The sequence below is a fragment of the Carettochelys insculpta genome, chromosome 3 (assembly GCF_033958435.1).
Source record: "Carettochelys insculpta isolate YL-2023 chromosome 3, ASM3395843v1, whole genome shotgun sequence".
Lineage (NCBI taxonomy): Eukaryota > Metazoa > Chordata > Testudines > Carettochelyidae > Carettochelys > Carettochelys insculpta.
Genome location: NC_134139.1, coordinates 146,492,206 through 146,515,438, shown reverse-complemented (window position 1 = coordinate 146,515,438; position 23,233 = coordinate 146,492,206). Strand labels below are relative to the sequence as shown.

The following is a 23,233-nucleotide window of genomic DNA, read 5'->3' as shown; positions in this document are numbered from 1 at the left end:
ATCAAGTTTTTTTTTTTTAAAGTGTTATTCCTATGTTTGGAATTACTGTTCTCAAAGGTAAGTAAACACCAGCCATTACTCAGTGCCCAGAAAGTGAATGAATAGCCAAATAAAACTAGACAGGTATTGAGCAAGATATTATCCTTTACGCCAGTGCAATGATCCATAGCTGCATGCGGACAGGCAGCATTGTCGTCAGCCAAATCTCCTGCATGACTCATTATCAGCACTGGAAATAGAGGCCTCTCCTTAGCAAACTAAAGGAGCAGTGCTACCAATCTGAGAAGCAGATAAAATAAAGTCTATCCTATGAACACTCTGAGAGGTTCTGTTCCTGAGCCCGCCCTAGTAAAGTGTGTGCGTGAGAGAGAAATCTCATTCATGTGAAGACTGCAGTTTTCTCTGGTGACCTTTTCATCCCCAGTCTCCCACCTTCCCTCTAGACCAAACTAAATAAGAATAACAACAAACACCTGGATTATTTTATACGTGAAGTAACTACAAAGCATGCTCTCTTCTAACACCATTAGCATTGGAAAGTTTGTTCAAGAACAGAACAACGTTCTTTGCATCTATAATGCTGGTTATGTTGGTGCCAATGTAAGTTAATCCTGTTATTTTAGTTATGTGAGTTAGACCTCCAAACCGTGCTTCAAAGGCAATTTCCCATGTATGAAACACTGGGGAGGAAGGATGGTCTTGTGCAGGGGTGCCCAACAGGAGGCCCACAGGCCAGCATTTTTATCTGGCCCGTGGGGGGCAGTTGGCTCAGTGGCACCGGCTTCCATGGGGCTTGCTGCTGTGGTGGGACCAGCTACTGCAGGGCTGGCTGCCACCATGGGACCAGCTGCCTTACAGCCCCAGTGGCTGGGATGCGGCACCACTGCAGGCCCTGGGGACAGAGCCCCGGCTGCAGTGCGGGTCTGGCAGCAGTGTGGCTTGGAGTTGTGAGGGGAGTTAAGCCTGGGTGTGGCCGGGGACAGTTTGGGGCTGCAGGAGGTTTAAGGCTGGGGGTTACAGGGGGTGGTTTGGGGCTTTGGGGAGGATCTAAGCCTGGGGTGGGAGAGGCAGTTTGGCGCTGCAAGGGGGTTAAGCCTTGGGGGGTGGTTTGGCATTATTTTGCATTCAGCCCCCCAGAACACTTAAAATTGTCATGTGACCCCCAATTAAAAACATTTGCCCCCCCCAGCCTTGTGTTTAGGGGGACTCAGGAAATCTGGGTTCAATTTCTGGATCTTGCACGCACTTCCTTTGACAAGTGTCTCTCCATGTCTCTTTCCCCAGTTTCTTTAAAACAGTGACAATAAAAGAGAAATTTCCTGTGTGTTGACTAGGTAAATAGCCCCTATCCTGAAGCATTTGCAATGTGTTTGCACATGGAGCTCTGGTCTGGTTTGCTCTAAGGGGCTCTGCTCTCAGTTGGGGCCTCTGAAGATCACTCCATGCAAATGAGAGGATATCAAAAATTGGTTGGCTGCCCTGAATTGTGATGAAACCAGAAGTCCTTGGCAGTAACTGTATGAGTAGCTTTATTTGCAAAATGAAATGTTATAGCTCTTGAAAACTTCTCCTCTAATTCAAGGTCTCACTCTCGTGAGACTACTTTCATTACTAACCATGCCATAATATTTATGTTAACTGCATGGAGGCTTTCACTTAGGAAATTGAAGTCTGATATGCTTTAACGTCTGGCAATGGTTATTTAAAGGGAACCTGACATCTGAGAAAAAAGCCCATGTAATCTTTTAACTGAAGTGGAGAGGAAAGAAATTTACTTACAATGACAACCAGTGCTCCACCAGTCAGTATTAACATCAACATGCATTTTCTCTTAGTGACTATTTAATTGCAAGAATATTAGTTTTGAGTATATGTTAGCTGTATTAATTTATGTTGGTTTTAAAACACAGAAAGTTCCACTTATAGAGCTTTAGTTATGAAATCCTAGCTCCATTGAAATGAATGAGACTTTTGCTGTCACTTCAGTGGGATCGCAATTTCACCCCAGGTATTTTATCTATTACTAAAATCATAGCCCTTACAACCAAGTCTAGAGTCATGGTTTTGAAAGTGGCTCCTACCATCTGCCTCAGAGGAAGACGCTAGAAGCTCTGCAGTAAGTAGTTATGGAATAATATCTCAGGGTGATTTTTTTGCTAACCCCCGTCATAATTGGTTTATGCCTTGAAGCAAGAGAGTTCATAACCTTAACAAAGGTCTTAGCTTTATTTGCCTTTTAGCCAGTGTCATATAATCCACGCAAAAAAGAAAAACAACCCATTAGCAAGTCCTGGTCTGCCTAGGGAATCCTACCATTTTTCAGAAAGAGAGCAACTCCACCCTCCCTAAACAGCTCAGCTCAAAAAGTCTTGTGTTTAAAGATAAAATATTGTAGAGAATAAAGAAGCATGTAATGCATACAAGCATTAGATGTTTGTCCCAGATAGAATTGATAAAGGAAGTTGTGCAGTTATGTTATTTTAACACTGCTGGAGATTTTTGGGATTGCAAAACCTTAGCCAGGCAAAGAGGAAGTCTTAGTGAAATGCAGGCAGGATATAGAAGATTGGTGCTATAAATGTGATCCCTGTGATGCAAAAAGAGTCCCCCTAAGACCAGGAAAGCCCTGGTGCCTCGGTGTCTCAAGGACTCATCAATGGAACTCATTGCTGTTGACTGTGTTTGGGTCATTGTGGCACTCAATATTTCTCAGTCACCAGACTATTTTGCAACATGGCTTGAAGCTCACCTAATAAAGCATCAAGAGTCTGTGACATTTGCACCCCAGAAATATGCCAGTTTACGCTGCTCAAGAATCCCTGGGACAGTGCAATCTCACTAGTTAATTCACCACTCCAAAAAGGGACGTGGACATGGAATAAGTTCATGTTAGCCTCAGGTGAGATTCTCCAAATACCTCAACCCAAGCCACATTGTTTTAGATAAAATTTAAAGCAGATTTATTAACTGCTAAAAGTTTTTCAGTGATTGTAAACATCAGGCACAGAGATCAAAGTTGGTTACGTAGAAATAAAAAGGAATGTGCAGTCTAAATTATACTGACTGAGCAAGATTTGAATGAAGCAATTTCCCACCCTAATTGATGTTACAGACAGCACACAGTTCTCAGTACATAGGCTCGATTCCCTTCACACTCAGGGTCCAACCCCCACTTCAAGCTTCCAGGTGTTGATGTGTGAAAGGAGTGAGATAAAGTGGTGGTACTTCCCTCTAAGTTCTAGAATGACCTTTGGTGACAAGGATCCACTTGTATGTGCCCTCTGCATATGTGCCCTCTCTAAGGAGCCTCTGGGAGGGTGGCATTTTCTTGATGGGCCATAAACACCTGTCTGGACAGTGATGGCTGTGCCTTTGTCTCTGCTGAAAGGCTGGCTGTGGGCAACTCCAAAACCCAACAACAATTTCACACATGCATAGTAATACTTCATAACTTCACCTGCAATAATAATATGTACAAGTCAATAGGATATTAGTAGTCAACAAACCAAGACTTAAATGATACCACATAATGCATACTTTGTACAAAATGCATGTGAATCATGACAGTGGTGAATATGAGGCAGGGGTACCCAGTTCTACTTTGTGGAACTGAGTCACAAATGTCTAAGCAGGGTATTGGATAGCAGGAAAACATGTTTCCTGGCAGGGGAGTAGTATGGTTGGAGATGTCGGCTTCTAGGGTTTAGTGCACTGCTGGACATCAGCATAAGGTAGATGGGGCCTGGAGGAACGCCACCAGTAAATAGAGACAAGGCTGGAGTGTAGATGTGACATGTTATCAGACATGGCCATATAGGGTCAGGTGCAAATAAGTTTTACTGAGAGCATGGAGTGCGCCTTTCAGGTAATTCCCAGTTTATTTCTGGATTATCATGGTATAGGGTTGGCTGAATTTTAGGAAGCCTGGGCCAGGTTGCTATGAGATAGCTAAGCAGATGCTGGCACCTCTTTATGGAAGCCAACAAGTGCAGCAATTTGCTCATTTAGACTCCTAATCCAAAAAAGATAGCATAGTGGACATGCTGAAGACACCTCCTTACAACACAATGTGTCCAACCTTCTGGATGCAAATTCACACCAGGGGCAGACGTTCTCCTGGGGGGACTGCCCTGCCAACATGCTTACAGAAGAGTGGACTAGTGATCTAAAAAGTGGTGGAAAGCCAGCAGGTGAGAGAAGGAACTCAGAGATTCTCCTCCTCTGATGACTGGCTCCTCCTCCAAGAACTGAAAAAGGATGAATGGAGAATGAATGACTGCCCCTCAGACAGGAACCTGAGATTTAGTTTGACTAATAAAAAGATGTAGGCTGGTTAAACCCCTTTCCATATGTCCTTGCATTCTTCCCCACAGTGAGTACACCAACACTTCAGCCTACAATTTGCCTATTGTTGGAATTTCAGAGACACCCAGCAATGTAGCTGGTCTGTGATTAAGGCACATTAAAAATCGAAGTATTGCAAGCTATGCTACATACCTTTATCTGTCAGTAGATTGATTGACCTGTTCCAGGGCATGAACACAATATATAAAGTTTATACAGATTTCAAGTGTGATATTCCCATTTTATGAAACAGTGTAATATACGCTTAATTGTAATTGCCTCTAAGTTTAAAATGAATTTGCCCATGGTTTGAGACCACCTAATGTAATATATAGAACTGTATTAACAAATCACTGTTTGTATGAAAAGTTAATTTGTACTGATTTCATTAGTGCTTTTTATGTAGCTTGTTGTAAATCTAGGCAAATATCTAGATGAGTTGATATATCCCTAGGAAGACCTCAGGAGTATGTGTGCTCCTGGTTGAGAACCACTTTTATATGGTGACAAGTCTCAGAGAGGTAGCCGTGTTAGTCTGCAGCTGCAAGAACAACAAAAGGTCTTGTGGCACCTTATAGACTAACAGATATTTTGGAGCATAAGCTTTCATGGGCAAAGACCTGCTTCATCAGATGCATGAGTGGGGGTGGAGGTGGTTTCAGAGGGGTATTTAAAGAGTGGGTTCCCAGTAAAAGGGAGGGCCAGAGCTGGAAAGGTCTATTCAGCAAGGTGGAAATGGCCCAGTATCAACAGTACTTATCAAAAGAGGAAAAAAACAAGTCAGATCAAACAGGGGGATGTCAGCCTTTGTCAAAGCCTTTGTCCCCATTAGACTCTGACAAAGGCTCACATCCCCCTGTCTGATCTGACTTGTTTTTTCCTCTTTTGATAAGTGCTGTTGATACTGGGCCATTTCCACCTTGCTGAATAGACCTTGTCAGCTCTGTCCCTCCCTCTTACTGGGACCCCCACTCTTTAAATACCCCTCTGAAACCACCACCCCCCACTCATGCATCTGATGAAGTGGGTCTTTGCCCACGAAAGCTTATGCTCCAAAATATCTGTTTGTCTATAAGGTGCCACAAGACTTCTTGTTGTTCACTTTTATATGATGGCTTTATTACAAACACTTGAACAGTTCAGACACTTTGGGTGGGGGGATTAAATCACTGCCAACAAGTTTGTTTTCAGCTCATGGAACCTATCCTTTGATTTCCTTTAAAAACATGCAAAATAAATATATAGTACATAAGTATTACACAAATGCAATTATTTTCAAGTACCTTAATCACTGTGTACTGTATAGGTTAAATATCATCTGTATATCTTTATGGCACATTCTGTAGTGAGAGAGTGACTGTGTTTTTGAATGTAAAATTTTAAAACACGACCTGGAACTCTTACTCACCTCAATAAGCCAATTGGGGTAGGGATAGTTCAGTGGTTTATGCATTGCCTTACTAAACCCAGGGTTATAAGCTCATTCCTTGAGGGGACCATTTAGGGATCTAGAGCAAATAGTTTTTTAAAAAAGTATGGTGTTTAGTCCTGCCAAGAAGGCAACAGACTAGACTGATGATCTCCTGAGGTCCCTTCCACCTCTATGAGATGTATTCCTCTCTCTCTCTCTCTCTCTCTATATATATATATTTGAAATATATAGGGTTGCGCATGTGTGCATGGATTATTCAGATTAAAGATCCTGAATTCTCACATCAAGGCAGCATCACTTGTATTCCTTTCTATGCATATTTTCAGCACAGTTCAGACCTTTTTACTTCCAACCCTATAGAAGTTGTAGGAGAACAGTGGTGTTATTCAGAGGTAAGTGGTTGTTTTCAAGTTCTACAGACATATCTTAAATTGTTAAATATACTTACAATTTTCCAATCCAGCAGGCATGGAATTTTTCCTTCTTGTCTTGCCTGTTACAGCTGCCATGTTAAATTTAGTCAGGTGCTCTGAAAAAAACACAGATTGTTCACCACTAGTAGGTGAAAACAGGAAATGAAAATATTGACTCAAGACTTTTACAGGACAATTAAACAGCTAATGAAAGGCCTGCAGTTCCTGAAAGCACAGTGGCTGGGCAAGTAGGACTGAGTATCTCAATTTGATCTACTTTTGACATCAACACACTTAGCTGTGGCATTTGTAATGCCATGGTGCAGAGGGTCATGAGTAGCAGTAAAACAAAAGAAAGCTTCCTGGACCATTTCTCATTCCAAAGAGACATTCAGAGCCTCTATTTTTATTCTTCCAAACTGAAAGTTTACACTGCATTTACCTTTCCCTTAGATAGATTGTAACAGAGAAGCTTAATGCAAAACAATGCAATACAATATTGTTACTTCCCAAGGGCTCTTTCCTATTGCACTGGCGCAGCCTCACCTTGTGGTGAGGGTTGGGGTGGGAGGCTTCCTCAGTGGAAGTTCCAGGATGAATTCTGTCTCTCAGACCTGGGCTGCGCAGGGTGAAGCTAGCAGAGAACAGTTACATCTTTCCATTGTAATTCTTCCCAAAGCCAGCTGGGGTAGTTCCCTCATTGCTGTTCTCCCTTAGCATACAGCAGTGGCAGGCAACCCATGTCCTATGGACCATATGTGGACCACCAACAGGCTGTTTACCTTGCATTTGCAGGTATGGCATCCCATAGCTCCCACTGGCCACAGCTCACTATTCCCGGCCAAAAGGATTTGTGGGAAACAGCACAGGATGCCAGGGCTTGCTGGACTCTGCTTCCTGTTGCTCCCCTTGGCTATGAGTGAGAGCTGTGGATTGCTGTACCTGCAAACATAAGGCAAACAAGCAACTGACAGCTTTCCCTGACAGCTGTGTACAACCTGGGGCTGCAGGTTGCCCGTCACTGGCATGCAAGCTGCTGTACGTTTCACAGGCACGCAGGAAGTAGGAAGGAAAGAGCCCTGGTTTTATTTCTTCCTGTTGCTTCTGGAGTGTCTTATTTCTCAAGGGCATGCAGGCGTGGCTGTGCATGTATGCCAGACACAAAGGGAACTAGCAAAGTCCAGTGGCTGTGGAGGAGCTACAGGAGACTGCTCCGATTCATCTCCCTCTTGCGCAAGTGCTAGACAACTGGGCACAATTTGTCTCCAAGCTAGTGCTTATAAACTGATACCTCAGGGTTCTGTGCCTGCTACTTTAAGTCTGCAAACAGAAGTTGGTGCAGTGAGATCTATTACCTCACCCACCTTGTTCATCTAATATCCAGGGACTGACACTGCATACTTTAACCCTTATTAATTTTAGATAACTTGCTGATAAATCTGTGTGCTCATTCTCATGCGACGCTGCTGCCTGCCTCCCATTCCACTGTAGAAATTTAACTACTTAGAAATGCTTGGATTGAGCCATACTCCAGTCTGGCCACTGCAAGCAGCAGCCCTGGAAAATGAGAATTTAGTGATGTCACGTTCAAAAAGAAGTATGTCCCAGGTAGTCCTAGTAACAGGGCAAAAAATGCTTTTGAAACAACAATTAACACCTATTAGCTGCGTCTACACGTGCATGCTACTTCGAAGTAGCGGCACCAACTTCGAAATAGCGCCCGTCGCGTCTACACACATCGGGCGCTATTTCGAAGTTAACTTCGACGTTAGGCGGCGAGACGTCGAAGTCGCTAACCTCATGAGGAGATAGGAATAGCGCCCTACTTCGACGTTCAAAGTCGAAGTAGGGACCGTGTAGACGATCCGCGTCCTGCAACGTCGAAATTGCTGGGTCCTCCATGGCGGCCATCAGCTGGGGGGTTGAGAGATGCTCTCTCTCCAGCCCCTGCGGGGCTCTATGGTCACCGTGGGCAGCAGCCCTTAGCCCAGGGCTTCTGGCTGCTTCTGCGGCAGCTGGGGATCTATGCTGCAGGCACAGGGTCTGCAACCAGTTGTCAGCTCTGTGGATCTTGTGTTGTTTAGTGCAACTGTGTCTGGGAGGGGCCCTTTAAGGGAGCGGCTGGCTGTTGAGTCCGCCCTGTGACCCTGTCTGCAGCTGTGCCTGGCATCCCTATTTCGATGTGTGCTACTTTGACGTGTAGACGTTCCCTCGCTGCGCCTATTTCGGTGTTGGGCTGAGCAACGTCGAAGTTGAACATCGACGTTGCCGGCCCTGGAGGACGTGTAAACGTTATTCATCGAAATAAGCTATTTCGATGTTGGCTGCACGTGTAGACATAGCCTTTGTGTTACACAAGTTCATACGCAGTGGAAGAACATTACTTCAGTTCAGCTCCATTAACTTGTATCAGGTGAGTACTTAGCACATGGTTTGAAAAAATTAGTTTTTTTTTTCTTATAGCAATGATTGTAAATTGTGTGAGAGAGTATGTTTGTGCAGAGGGAGAGTTCTGCTTCACAAAATCAAAAACATCACCACGTTTCATCTGTGTGAGGAATTAAGTTAACCAAGGCCTGTTCTGTGACATTAGCGAGATGGAAATAATGAATATAGGCATAATATACTTCAAGTTTATAAACCAAGATGTTTCAGTCTTCTTATATAGGTAGAAGGGTGGTAATGTGTGGGATTGTGAGGCACAGCATCATGCTTTAAGTACCACAAGCATGTGTCAATCAGCCACATAAACGCCTGTGATAGAAGAACTGGAGTATGAGGTGGCATAATCAATTTATGATTCAAAAGTTATGATTCAAAATGGCACATTCAGCTGGCAGGTATTTTGACGGTCTTCATCTCATGAATTACTTATCTATTATAAGGGGCGGCCTTCTCTGACACAGTTCTCAGGAGAGTCCCTTTACTTCAGGGGCATGCTACAAACTGTTTTAACCACTCTGGCAAGGAAAATGGAAGGAACAAATCTCTTAAGCTCAGGTAGCCTCTCTAGATGGAGATGCAACCAGATAGACCTCCCAAGTGAGTCCTTTCCCCCTGGGTGGGGTTTACCTTCCCTTACCCTTTTTGTCCCAAAGGGCTGTCTACCAGACAGGGCTCTTCCTTCCCTTTAGGAGATACCTGCAGGGTTCCCTCCCACCTTCTGACTGTGTTTGTGCTGTTCAGCTCCCTTACAGCTCACCCTCCTGACACTCTATTGCTTTAAATCAATGGGAAGCTCTCTTTTTAACTAGTTCCAGCTAGTCCCCAATTGGCTTCAGGGGGGTCAATCAACCTAACTGCCTAACCTGACTTCCTCAACTGAGTTCTAGGAGGCACTTAATTGATTCTAGATGCCTTAATTAATTTGGAGCAACTGCTGTTTGGTTACCATGACAACGGGGATTTGTTCCACTGAGGACAAATATAATCTGTCTTGTATTACTTTCTAATCACCACCTGAATTTTCCCTATGACACCGTGCTATGATCCAAATATAGTCAGTCCCAGCTCTGAGGAACAGTCTAAGGACAGACAGACAAGTAAGACAGGTGGGTGTTGGGGCAGGGGAGCAACAATAGCCAATTTATACACAAGTCGAGTCAATGGTTTATAAGTAACATGGCAGAAGAAGGTTTTTAAGAGGCACTTAAAGGTGGACCTGTTAATGGCCTGCTGGATGAGTCAAAGATGGTGAGTCAAGCACAGGGAGTCACATGAAAGAAAACGTGGTGGTGAGAGGTAATAAATGGCTGGACGAGGCTGTCTACCCAAAAAATGGGGAGGTGCTGGCAAAGCAGAAAGGCCAGTGCAGGTAGGTGCACAAGGTATGCATATTTATGCACAACACGAAGCTTGAGAAGAAAGGATAAATAGCAGGTGGGGCACCTTACTCGGAACTAACATGCCACATAGTCCCCTTGTTCTATTCTACTTTCTTTACCAGTAGCTGGAGTGTGCATAAGAGAGGATAATGAAATTTAAGTGGAAACGATATTTGGCAAAATGATTTTTATAACATACTAAACATTTATACAGTAGTAAAGATTTTATAGAAATTACCTTCTGGGATCTTGCTGTAGTATTATAAGAGAAAACTAATATTCCAATATATTCATTCCTCCCTTCCTTTTCTGTTGCTAGTGGCCAAGGACATGCTGGGAAATATAGTCCCTTCCCTGCTCCAGGGCCAGCTTTCTAGGCAGGAAGCTGACCAAGGAACTACAGCTCCCATGGTGCCTTGGGTTCCCCCATCATGCACTGCAGGCTCCATCTGCACAGCACAGCAGGGAGGAAGGGAGAGAAACTGGACCAGGTGGGGGCCTTTGCACCACTCCCACTCCCTGCATATGGGCCTGTTGTATTATAGATAAACTTTTATTCCTAACCCCAGGTAGAGAGCAGTTTATGAATGGAAACATGAGGAATGGTGGCCTTGTCACCTATCCTTGGGTGCATAACTGCAGATGTTACTGGGTCAGAGGATTTTATTTCTTTTTCGCTTCATGAGTTCTGGGCTTCCTCCCACTCTTTATCTCTGTTAGAAACCTGCATTATGTGCCATTGATAGTTCAGATTCCTTCAGACACACACGTGATGATCCAGGCATTTAGTACAGAAACATGGATGTTTTTGTGTACCAAATTTTTGCATTAGCTGGCAGGTGGAAAGATTTGTCATTCAGAATTACCTTGCTGATGACTTATTTATTTTGTGGTATTGTCCAATCTCTTTGAAAGTAACAATGAGCAAATTTTACTTTGGCCTGAGTCAGATTACGTTCCAGATCTCTGGAGGTTAAAAAATGAGTATGTCATCTGTAGCGACAAGTAATACTTTTTATGAGGGAGGGGGAAAGATCTTACTGTTAATAAGGAAAAAATATGTATTAGCCTTCAAAAAAAAACCCCACATGAATTTACTTTAAAATTAAATAAAGGTATTGAAAGAGCTTTGTTTTTCTCCTGGTGTAAAGAATCTTTATACATAATTCACAGCACATGTGAATTCCTGTTCAGCATGCTGCCACTTCACATATTACCTTCATTCTTTATCAGCATTATAAATAAATCACCCAGTATATAATTCAGACACAAAAACATGATGATTTAATGCAACTGTCTATAGGAAGGTAGAACTCAGGACCTCAGTGGAGGAGCTTCAACAGTTTGAGATAAAGCCAGGGGCTGCTTAGCTAATGGTGTGGAAGAGACTCAGTCTTTCTATCTGTACATGGTCAAAGGGCTGCTATGGCTGTGTCTATGTTAGCTCCTTCCTTTTGGAAGGGGCATGGTAATGAGTGAGTTGGGAAGATGCCAATGAAGTGCTGCCATGTATGTGCAGCACCTCATTAGCATAATGGCAGCCACACGCGATTCAAAAGTGCTGCTTTTGTGTAGGATCCCCCTGGATCAAAAGGATCATGTGGGATCAAAATGATCCCCTGGACTTCAAAAGCCCCTTAAACCAAATAGGAAGAAGGGGCTTTTGAAGTCTGAGGCATCCTTTCAAAAGACCCCCATCCACATGGGTGGTGCATGATTTGAAAGCGGCACTTTCTAGTCATGCGCAGCTGCCGTTATGCTACTGAGGTGCTTCATATTCATGGCAGCACCTCATCAGGGTCTTTCCAACTCGCTCATTACCATGCCCCTTCCGAAAGTAAGGGGCTAGTGTAGACATAACCTATGTGGGTCAGTGAACCACACTGAGTAGGTGGGTGGGTTACATTAATAGAAGAGGAAAACAGTTTTCAGCGGCCAAGAAAGGCTGACTAAAATGGCAAGTAAATCTACTGAGTGGGGGAAAGTGTAGAAATGTAGTCTCTTGGGCTGGGTCTACACGTGCCCCTTCCTTTCGAAAGGGGCATGTTAATGAGCAGGTTCGAAATATGCTAATGAGGTGCTGCAATGAATATGCAGCACCTCATTAGCATAATTGCATCCGTGGCGATTCGAAAGTGCAGCTTTTTGAATCGCGTGCTACCTGTGGAGACAGGACCTTCTGAAAGGACCCCCTCCCCATTCTCAAAAGCCCTTCTTCCGATCACCAGATAGGAAGAAGGGCTTTTGAAAACTGGGGTGGGGGGTCCTTTTGGAAGGTCCCGTCTCCACAGGTAGCACGCGATTCAAAAAGCTGCACTTTTGAATCGCCGCAACTGCCATTATGCTAAAGAGATGCTGCAGATTCTTTGTAGTACCACATTAGCATATTTCAAACCTGCTCGTTAACATGCCCCTTTCGAAAGGGAGGGGCACGTGTAGACCCAGCCTTGGTATCTGTCCTCCTGAATAATTCCTTTCTGCAGCATTTTCTTATAAGTGGGAACTTTCTGTTTTATCACAGAAATATATTTGGGATTACCTGAGTCCATGGTGTTACTTTAAAAAGTGCCAGATCATATTCCAAAACATACCTTACCTTGACTTCTCCATTGCCTCAGGTGTCCTTAATCATATCTAGTCTTAGTTTCATATGAGTTGAGTACAGCCAGATCCTGAGTCTGAAACCTTTACTTTTGTGAATAGAGCTATTAAAGTCAATGGTCAGACTTGAGTAAGGCCTGGTCTATACTAGGGTAAAAGTTGATTCCAGATACACAGTTCTAATTATGCCACTAGTGTAGCTCGAATCAATGTTATCTGAATCAACTTTCTGCCCTAATATAGATTGGGGCTCGTCATACCAAGGTCAACGGCCAAGCCCAGAGATCAATTTTGTTGCATCTTCACAAATGGGGCAAATTGTGGTGCATTGAATTCCAGGTAAGTATAGACGTACCTTCAGAACTACTCAGGAAACTAAAGGTGTGCAGGATTGGCATTTTAGATTTGCTAATATTAGAGTGATAGCATTTAAGGCTAAGAATGGCCCACTAGTTAGTCTAATATTCTGCATGGTACAGGAAACCAACATCATCCAGCACCACATACTAAACACAAACAAAAGACAAAGACAAATTCTTTGCATTCAGTGTATCTCATTTTTCTGCTTCTTTACCATCAATCTATTTTGGCACCACCAACATACAAGCTATTTGTGATAACTGGTCTAGGTGAAGGGCATGAATTTCTTACTTGTTTTTAACTCAAGTTAAAATACCCTAGAGACAAAGAATGAGTAAGACTTACATAAGCACTTCGTAATTAGGCCAATAGAAAACACCAGGTAAGTAAGTAGGTAAGTATGTCAACGGGAGTTATCTTTCAACTCTCCATTCACTTCAAGATGTTCTTTCTGAATGATTGTATCTTTTGGACTCTTGTTGTAAGGTACTTGCCTATTCCTTATAGTCCCAGAATCAGGAGGGGAGCTTTCTTGTTCAGGAGTAGTTGTGCTGTCAGATCTGTTTGCTGATCTTCCTCAGTAAAGTCTGGATCAGTGCTAGATGGGTTAATCTGCAACATGGGTCAATTTGCTCCTTTAAGGTGCTTGATCAAAAGCAAACGTGTTAGGCACATAACAGCAAGTACATACATTCCCATTTTGCTTAGCATAATGGTACTTCTATTAAAAGCATTTCATGTTTTAAAATGTGTCTTCTAATGGTTTCAGGAGTTAGGTTTTACATCTTCTGTTTTCTTTGCTCTTACCTTTTAAGTAGGAAAAAACTTCAATTCTAAATTAAAACATGAGCTGGCTTAGGACATGCCAAACACAGCACAAGACATATTTTTCTTCTGTCTTTTCCTCCAATAACATCACCACAGTGAAGGGTATAATATGTCAGTGGTATATTCCATGGCATTATCATACTATGAAAAGAATTCCAGTATTTTCAAGTTGATGCACATTTTCCATTGGGAAATCCATATGGGGGAAGACACATACTATTTGTATTGGCTTAGTTGTAATTCAAATAACCTTGTGCAGTTCTACTAAGCTAATCATGTCTAAGAGAGAAAACAGAGCATTGTTAAATAAATGCAAAGGCTTCCTCGAACCAGAATATAGGAGATATAACCAATACTTATCTAGTACATGACTGTTTAAGTTTTGCAAAAGATGTAGAGCTGGATCTTCAGCTATTGTGTATAATCATAACTCTGTTGACTTAGAGGACCGTTGACTTCAATGGAACTACACTGATATATACCCATAGCATAACACAAATGTAGTTTAATTATATTGAATAAGTAAACAAAACAAAGTTATTTAATACTTTTATTGAATTTACAGGGTTCACTTTGAACCCTCTTGTTAAGTAACTTGCAAAATGCAAACTACTTTTGACCAAAGCCCCAGATAGTCCTATCTTGATCATTTAGGCTTCTGAAGTTGTCCACACCATTGGGGAAAGTGACATTCATTGATATGTCATTGTCTTAATTTTGTTTATATATTATAGATTGTTGAACACCAGCATTATAGACACATGTAATATTATACATAACTGCACTTCAAGCCATAAGTCTGTCATCAAGGTAAGAGAATGCCTACCTATGTGACTTTTGAAAACATTAATAATTTGCATAGAATGAACTTTCAGCAATAAAGACAGTATGTTGATAGTCTCTATATTTGACATACTGTATTGCAGAACAATCACGTAGGTGCAAAGAAAATGATGCAAAGTTATTTTTGGAAGTAAGGCCTGGTTTTTTTCATGACTGGAAATGGCAAAACTAGCCTTTCTAAAGGCAATGGCCTAAAATTGATTAGAAATAGTACAAAGTAGTGCAAAAATGTGATAACAAAGCTCACGTTGGCTACGTGACTAAGCTGCAAAATAAAATGAATTAGAAAATAAAATTCTGTTAGAGATGCAAAATTAGATTCGTCCTTCTGCAGAGAGCAGACATGTACTGCATATGCTAGTGGTAACATTCCTTTGTCAAGTGGTAGCTCGAGCTTTCCAAATACTGGCCTGGGTGGCAAAACTGTATTAGTAGGGAAATCAGGATGAAAGAGTGTCTTCTCTGCTCTTCCTTCAACCTGTCATGCAGAGGCAGGGCAAGATTCCAGGGGCTTATGTATGTCAATTGACATACCACTGCCCTTTGAAAGTATGCATCCGCAGGGACAAACCATGTCACCTCTCTCTTTGCAGCCCACCACTGGCTCTCCTTTTCTGTTACACCAGACATAAAGCTACCTGTCTTTACTTTCAAGGCTTTTCACAGCCTATCAGCATGCTTTCTGTCATCCCTCACTCACTATCAAATTGTTGACATGACTCTCTACTCTGCTTGCCGGCATCCATCTCCCGCCTGTTAAATTTCAAACAAGTACCTTTATGCTTTCTCCCACACCACTCTGAACAACCACATCACTAATATAGACTCTTCTTTCAAAACCTTCCTCAAGACTTTCCTTTGCCATGATGCCTACAAAAATCTTGACAATGGTTTGGCCACTGGTGTGCGGACTCCCCTACTTATCATGCAAACCATTATTGTCTCTTTTCCTTGTTCCCCCCCACCTCTCTGTATCCATGTATTGTCTCCCATTATATATTACTGCTTGTTAGCAGCTTTGGTGCACAGGTAAAGCATGTGGTATGATAATATAAATAGAGGTTGTAGCAAATCCACATTTGGCTGTGAGTATGCTCATGTCTGATACATTTAATTTCTTTTATTCAGTTTTCAACCCAACAGCAACACTGTTATACAGGTTGAACCTTTCCAATCCAACACCCTCAGGACCTGACCTGTGCTGGATGAGAGAATTTGTTGGACAATGGGAGGTCATTATTGTCTAGCAACATTACCAACACTTCCAGTGGTTACTGGGCTCTTAGAAGACATGTAAGGGTAAATTAGAGCTAGATAACAGCACAGAACACCGAAATCCAGGACTAATGGCTGTAAACAAGCTTTATGGGACCATGGGGAACTTGGCCACATCCATTACCAGTGGTCATCCAGCTAGCTAAAATCGTGCTGGATTGTGGATGTTGCCAGATGAAAGAGTGCCAGACAAGAGAAATTCAACCTACGCTAGACACTGTGGCTACCCACTCTTTGCCATCCCGCCTTTCGCTGGTAAAATCATTCTTACTAATGCATGGCTAACCTCACTTCCTTACATGGCACACAGCAGTAAAAATCAGACTTTTATAGCAAGAATATTTTGAACACTGCATATTTTCTGCTGAAATTTGGAAATACCAGACTGGCTTTCAAAACACATAGCCACGTCTACACTAGAGCAGTCTGTCAACAGAAGTTTCTATCGGAAGATATCTTCCAGCAAAAGTTTTGTCAACAGATCATGTCCAGACCACACAGAAAATCGAAAGAGCGATCTGCTCTGTCAACAGAGTGGCTGCAGTGCCCAACCACTCTATTGGCAAAACAGCCAACTGGAAGCACAGCAGAAAGGGTTGCCCAATGTCCCAAAAGCATTTTCAGGCATAAGGGGCTGATGACAGAGGGGGCTTTTGCCAGCAGAGGCACATCTACAGTCCGTTTACTGCCAGCAGCACCCTCTGCCAGCAGTGAGATCTCGCACAGCTATAGTAATGAACCGTGGGAATATGCTAATGAACACCCATTTGCAATTGTAGCACAGCTCATTAGCATGGAGCTGCCTGCAGGACATCTCTGTGTAGACCCAGCCACAATGTGTTCTGTTGTGTTATAGTAGCTTGATAAATACCTTGTTAAATTTATTGCCGCTGTTAAAGGCTGAATGAACCAAAGCAGGTCAGATGAGGAACAGCCTGAACCTTCAGAGAAAACTTAAAGTACTCCGAATCTTTTAAAAGCGTTGTTTAAAGATTAGAAAACTTTAAAGAGACTGTCTTACTGTTTTGGCCAGAGTGGTACTTGTTTTTATTTGTGTCTGGATGATATGTAAAATCTCCACCCAAGATAGGCTAAGGTTGTTCGTACTATATAAATAGTTGCAGTGTTGACCACATAATCAGCTCTAAAAACTCAATGATATTCAGTATATTAAAGAAGAAAGATAAAGGGAAAACAGAAAAAAAAGTGGGGGCTACGTCTACACTAGCACAGATCTTCGACATGGCCATGTAAATGGCCAATTTGAAGATTTCTAATGAGGCACTGAAATGCATATTCAGCACCTCATTAGCATACTGCCAGCTGCGGATCTTCGAAATTGCCGCGTTTCGCTGCCGCGCAACTTGTCCAGACAGGGGTTCTTTTCGTAAGGACCCCAGGAACTTTGAAATTCTGTTATACCCATCAGCAGATACGAACAACAATCAGCAGATAGGAATAAGGGGATTTTGAAGTTCCCGGGGTCCTTTTGAAAAGGAGTCCTGTCTGGATGAGCTGCGTGGTAGTGAAAAGCGGCAATTCCGAAGAGCCACAGCTGGCGGCATGCTAATGAGGCACTGAATATGCATTTCAACACTGCAGTAGTAATCTTCAAAATGGCCATTTGCATGCCATGTTGTAGATCTGTGCTAGTGTAGATGTAGCCAGGGAAAAGATTATTCACCTGCAAAGGAACATAAACACTCCCAAATTAACTGTCATAATGTAGTAAGAAAAGCCAAAAAAGAGTTTGAGGAACAGCTAGCCAAAAATTCAAAAAACAATAGTAAAATGTTTTTTAAATACATTAGAAGCAGGAAGCCTGCTAAAAAAGCAGTGGGGCCCTTGGATGATAAAGATATAAAAGGAGCGATCAAGGAAGACAGTGCCATTGCGGAGCGATTAAATGATTTCTTTGCTTCAGTCTTCACGGCTGAAGATGTTACAGAGGTTCCTAAATCTGAGCCAGCCTTTTTAGGCGACAAATCTGAGGAACTCACTCAGATTGAAGTGACATTAGAGGAGGTTTTGGAATTAATTGATAAGCTGAATAGTAACAAGTCTCCAGGACCAGATGGCATTCACCCAAGGGTTCTGAAAGAACTCAAATGTGAAATTGCGGAGTTATTAACAGTGGTTTGTAACCTATCCTTTAAATCCACTTTGGTACCAAATGACTGGAAGACGGCCAATATAACACCAATATTTAAAAAAGGCTCTAGAGGAGATCCTGGCAATTATAGACCGATAAGTTTAACATCAGTACCAGGTAAATTAGTAGAAACACTAGTAAAGAGTAAAATTGCAAGGCACATAGAAGAGCACGAATTGTTGGGCAAAAGTCAGCATGGTTTCTGCAGAGGGAAGTCGTGTCTGTCTAATCTATTAGAATTCTTTGAAGGGGTTAATAAACATGCGGACAAGGGGCACCCAGTGGACATAATATACCTAGATTTCCAGAAAGCCTTTGACACGGTCCCACACCAAAGGCTTTTATGTAAATTAGGTGGTCATGGGATAGGAGGAAAGGTCCTTTCATGGATCGGAAATTGGTTAAAAGACAGAAAACAAAGGGTTGGAATAAATGGTAAATTTTCACAATGGAGGGGGGTAACTAGTGGTGTTCCCCAGGGCTCAGTCCTGGGACCGATCCTGTTCAACTTGTTCATCAATGATCTAGAAAATGAGGTAAGCAGTGAGGTGGCAAAGTTTGCAGATGACACCAAGTTGTTCAGGACAGTCAAAAGCAAAAGGGATTGTGAAGAACTACAAGGAGATCTCAGCAAACTGAGTGATTGGGCAGCAAAATGGCAAATGAAATTTAATGTGGGTAAGTGTAAGGTAATGCATGTTGGAAAAAATAACCCAAATTACACGTACTACATGATGGGGTCAAATTTAGCTACGACAGATCAGGAAAGGGATCTTGGAGTTATAGTGGATAGTTCTCTGAAGACATCCACGCAGTGTGCAGCGGCAGTTAGTAAGGCAAATAGGATGTTAGGAATTATTAAAAAAGGGATCGATAATAAGACAAAAGATATCATACTTCCCCTATATAAAACTATGGTACGCCCACATCTCGAGTACTGCGTGCAGATGTGGTCTCCTCACCTCAAAAAAGATATATTGGCATTAGAAAAGGTTCAGAAAAGGGCGACTAAGATGATTAGGGGCTTGGAAAGGGTCCCATATGGGGAGAGGCTAGAGAGACTGGGACTTTTCAGTTTGGAAAAGAGGCGATTGAGGGGCGATATGATAGAGGTATATAAAATCATGAATGGTGTGGAGAAAGTGAATATAGAAAAATTATTTACCTTTTCCCATAATACAAGAACTAGGGGACACCAAATGAAATTGATGGGTAGTAGGTTCAAAACTAATAAAAGGAAATTTTTCTTCACACAGCGCACAGTCAACCTGTGGAACTCCTTGCCCGAGGAGGCTGTGAAGGCCAGGACTCTATTAGGGTTTAAAAAAGAGCTTGATAAATTTTTGCAGGTCAGGTCCATAAATGGCTATTAGCCAGGGATAAAGTATGGTGCCCTAGCCTTCATAACAAGGGCAGGAGATGGATGGCAGGAGATAAATCACTTGTCTTCTGTTCTCCTTCTCTGGGGCACCTGGCATTGGCCACCGTCGGCAGATGGGATGCTGGGCTTGATGGACCTTTGGTCTGACCCAGTATGGCCATTCTTATGTTCTTATGTTCTTATGTTCTTAATTCTTTGTTTCACTTAAATACATGTGGATTAAAATTATAAAAGTTGACAGAAATTTAGGGCACTGCCAAAAATGAGAGCTACTCTGGCTTATTTTGACTTTTGTCAGGTAATATTCTGAATATTAACATCATGGACTTAGTGCTGCATTCTCAGGAATCAGGCAACTTTAGCTCCTTTTGGATGGAGAAACTGGAAGAAGTATTTACATATTCTAACCTATTCATAGAACTACTGGTATTGCTGTCTTGCACCTGTTTCCTTTCCCCTTTACAGCCTGTGTCTTTTCCCAGAGTTTCTATTACCATTCCTAATGTTGGTATTTCCCCACTCCCAACTTGCACTCGTACCATAGATTTGTCAACAATGGCTTGCACGAAGTCCTAGTTCAAACAGACTGGATCATGCAGACATGGGCAGCAGCCCCTTAAATCAAATCAAAAAGAGACAGGCTCTAGAAATATAACACAATTGAGTCCAAAAATGTCGGACTGTTAGGGTTTCTTTCTACACCTCCCTCTGTCATAAACTAGGGCTCAGGTTACACTATAGCACTCTGTCAACAGAAATCACTGTTGGGAGAGTTTTCCTGACAAAACTTCTGTTGACAGAGTGCGGCCACATACAAAAGCCAATCAGGAGAGCCCTCTCTTCCATTGACAAAGCAGCTGGACTGCCCAGCTGCTCTTTTGACAAAACAGGCACCCAGAAGCACAGCAGACAGGGTGGCCCATCGTTGTGGATGCCCTGTCTGTTGAGAGAAGGCTCCCACAGAGCAGCCACACAGCTTTTTGGTAGACAGAATTTGTCAACAGCAGTGTTCTGCCTTACAGCTTTGAGGCAGAATGCTGCTGGCAAAAGTGCTGAGTTTTGTCCAGATACCATTGACAAAATGCATTTTGTGTGTGCATGCTCCACGAGTTTTGTTGACAAAATCGGGGTTTTGCTGGCAAAACTCGCTAGTGTAACTGTAGCCTAGCAGATTTTAAATCTCTTGTTTCTTCCTCTTTATACTTGGGTTTGCTATACCAGCTGGAAGCGGGGAGGGTATGTGAATTTTTTAGCTGAGCCAGGTTGGGGCCAAGTTTGCTGTCTGTGGCTACGTCTACACTAGCCCAATCTTCAAAATGGCCTTACAGACGGGGATCCTTTTTGAAAGGACCCTGGGAACTTTGAAATCCCCTTATTCCTATGAGCAGATAGGAATAAGGAGATCTCAAAGTTAGAGGGGCTCTTTTGAAAAGGACCCCTGTCTGGACGAGCTGCGTGGTAGCGAAAAGTGGCAATTTTGAAAAGCCGCGGCTGCCGGCATGCAAATGAGGCACTGAATATGTATTTCAGTGCCTCATTAGTAATCTTTGAAATGGCCATTTGCATGGCCATTTTGAAGATTTGGGCTAGTGTAGACATGGCCTGTATGATAGACATTCCATAATCAGAATTTAGTTAACACTTCTGCTGATGATACATAAAGCAGAATAACACTCTTTGTAGTGTTAACAGCAATAAAAATATGTTATCATTGCTATTAGGAAGGGGTGGGTGAAAGCAAACTTGAGCCAGAGACTGATAAGGCTACATTTCCTCTTACTCATCTTGGTAGCTCAGGAATAAATATAACGAAGTGAAAGGAATTATACAGGTTTGACTACAATGTAAGTAAAACGGGAATCAGGCTCAGCAAGTAGACAAATTGAACTAAAGATCATTTTTGAAAGGTCATTCTTCTTACTATATCTGCACTTTAAAGCCTATATATTAATCATTACATGATAAAAAGTCCCTGGAAGACTTATGGGCTCTACATCACTTCTGCCCACTTCAGTCGGAATTGCACAAGAACAAGTAAAGAGGTTAAACATTTGCAAATTAATTTGTTCTGAATATTTAGTCTATGAACCACTGACACTGATTTTTAAAAATTCTTGGAGGGCTGGAGTAGGTCCAGAGTATTGGCAAAACAGCTAATATTCTGCCAATGTTTTAGAGGTTGTATATAGGATGGCCGAGATAACTGTAGGCTAGCTAGTCTAATATCAGTCTTGGAGAAAAATAATGAAAAAGTTGATTTGGGACACAATCCGTAAACCATTAAAGGCCTATCAACATAAGGGCTTGGAAATAATTCTTGTAATACTGGTTGAACCTCTCTAGTCTGTCACTTTCTGGTCTGGCAACTTCCGTGGTCTGCGATGATTTTAGTTAGCTGGATGTCCAACAGGCTGCAGTGACAAGAGGTGCCATGGGCCTGTGGGCAAAGTGGGAGGGGGAGCTGGATCTCCACCCCATAAAGGGTGGGGCCAAGGGCAAAAGGGGCAGGGCTTTGGGAAGTCAGCTCCAGGCCCTCATTCCCTCTGAGCCACCTGCAGAGTGCTTCCTGACACTCCATGGTGTTTCAAAGGGGCTTGGGGGAAATTGCCCCCTTTGCCCTCTCCATTGGTGGGCTTTCCAACAGCGGCTTCTGTTAGTGCCTATGTAGCATCTGTCTTTAGCTGTCCATACTAAAATGAGGAGCAGTGCCTCAGACCTCCCTCTCTGCAGAAAATGTCTCAGGATTTTGCTGATCCTACCTCTCCACATGAGTCACTACAGTTCAGTTCCCCTTTTGAGTATATCAGAGTCCAGTCTATTTCCCCAATGGCTTTTGTATGTATATATGGTGGATGATGGGGGGGCAATGCAGGTTTACCATGTACTCAAGATTCAAGCTTTGAGACTTATAGACAGCAACTCTATGTCCCTTTAATCTAAACTATGCTGCTGCTCTAGCTCCCCAAGCCACTTACCAGTAGGCTATGTCTAAATTACAGAAATTTGTTGACCAACATTTTTGTTGGAAGATATCTTCTGACAAAACTTCTGTTAAAATATCACAGCTAAATTGCCAAGTGGATCGCCAGAGCGATCCACTCTGTCAACAGAGTGGCTGGACTGCCCAGCTGTTCTATCACCAAAATGGCCAACCAGAAGCACGGCAGGCAGATCTGCCTGTTGTCCCAGCAGCCCTGTCTGTTGACAGAGGCACCTCCTGGATCATCCAGACCAGCTTTCTGTTGACAGATCTGTCAACAAAGGCATTATTTCTTGTGGGGAGCAAGGTACAGATGTTGACAAAAGTGCTGCATTCTGGTGACTTACTGTTGACAGAACACCTTGGGAATCTGGACACTGCTGGTTTTGTCAGCAAAATGGAAGTTTTGCCTACAAAACCTTCTAATGTAGACATAGCCATAGATACAGCACATTCTTCACCCTTACCTCTGGGTCTTGTCTTGCTGGAGTCCCAGTAGCCAGTCCAGAGCTCCTTCTTGCTCTCTCTAGCTTCAAGAAGAATTGTCCTCTCTGAGGTTCTGTAGCTTCCTCCGTTATCCACACTCCTCCAACCAAATTTTACTCTCTCCCTGCAGCATTTCATTTCAGTCTTGATTGGCTGCTTCTCTAACAGCCACTCTAGGCAGCTTGGAGGATGTTTCTACTGCCCTTGTCTGGTGAATGGTAATGCATGGTCACAAGGTGTCCAATGGGGGCCTTCAGACCTAGTCCAGCCACGAAAGTCAGAGATATGACTAAGAATTACATGGCTAACAGCAG

The 23,233-nt window shown here is 42.7% G+C and overlaps 1 long non-coding RNA gene across 2 annotated transcripts in view; it reads right to left on the bottom strand.

The window, feature by feature from the left end:
* LOC142010514 (uncharacterized) overlaps nucleotides 1-13,570 on the bottom strand; it is a 31,733-nt gene extending 18,163 nt beyond the window's left edge. Inside the window, exons 1-2 of one of the 2 annotated variants that reach the window (XR_012644822.1) lie at nucleotides 13,469-13,570; nucleotides 6,225-6,305 (exon numbers count right to left, since the gene is read on the bottom strand). This is a non-coding gene — a long non-coding RNA (uncharacterized LOC142010514). Of the gene's footprint in view, nucleotides 1-6,224; nucleotides 6,306-6,971; nucleotides 7,038-13,468 lie in introns of those variants that run through there. The other variant, XR_012644823.1, reaches the window with a different exon arrangement.
* Nucleotides 13,571-23,233: the final 9,663 nt, after the last annotated feature.